This window comes from Penaeus monodon, chromosome 28 (genome assembly GCF_015228065.2).
Source record: "Penaeus monodon isolate SGIC_2016 chromosome 28, NSTDA_Pmon_1, whole genome shotgun sequence".
Taxonomy (NCBI): domain Eukaryota; kingdom Metazoa; phylum Arthropoda; class Malacostraca; order Decapoda; family Penaeidae; genus Penaeus; species Penaeus monodon.
In genome coordinates this window covers 19,204,486-19,204,868 of record NC_051413.1, presented here as the reverse complement: position 1 = coordinate 19,204,868, position 383 = coordinate 19,204,486, and positions in this window count along the sequence as shown.

The window sequence follows — 383 nt, the reverse complement described above, 5'->3', positions numbered from 1 at the left end:
TAATCCTATCCCGCCATAATAAAGACTGAATCTCCGTCACAGGAGCAGTTCCTCCCGCGAGACGGACGGTCCTCCTGATGGCTTTTCTCGCCGCTTCCACAAGATTCTCCGCTATAAAGGCTGGGCTCGGGAAGTTTTTTTTTCTTCACGAAGACTTGAGGCTGTAAAAGCAAACGGGAAGATCCTTTGCAAATCGTCATTGGGAAGACGGAGCTGCGGGTAACTCGATGTCGGTTTTTGATTTTGGAAATAATGGTTCGATTGCCTTTCTTTTCTCTTTTTTCTATTCTTCTTCTTTTTGTTCCTCTCTCTTTCGCGTAAATGTATCTTTCCTGCAATTGCTCTATTTTCACTCTGCGGAGTTAGCAATAAGGTGATTTTTT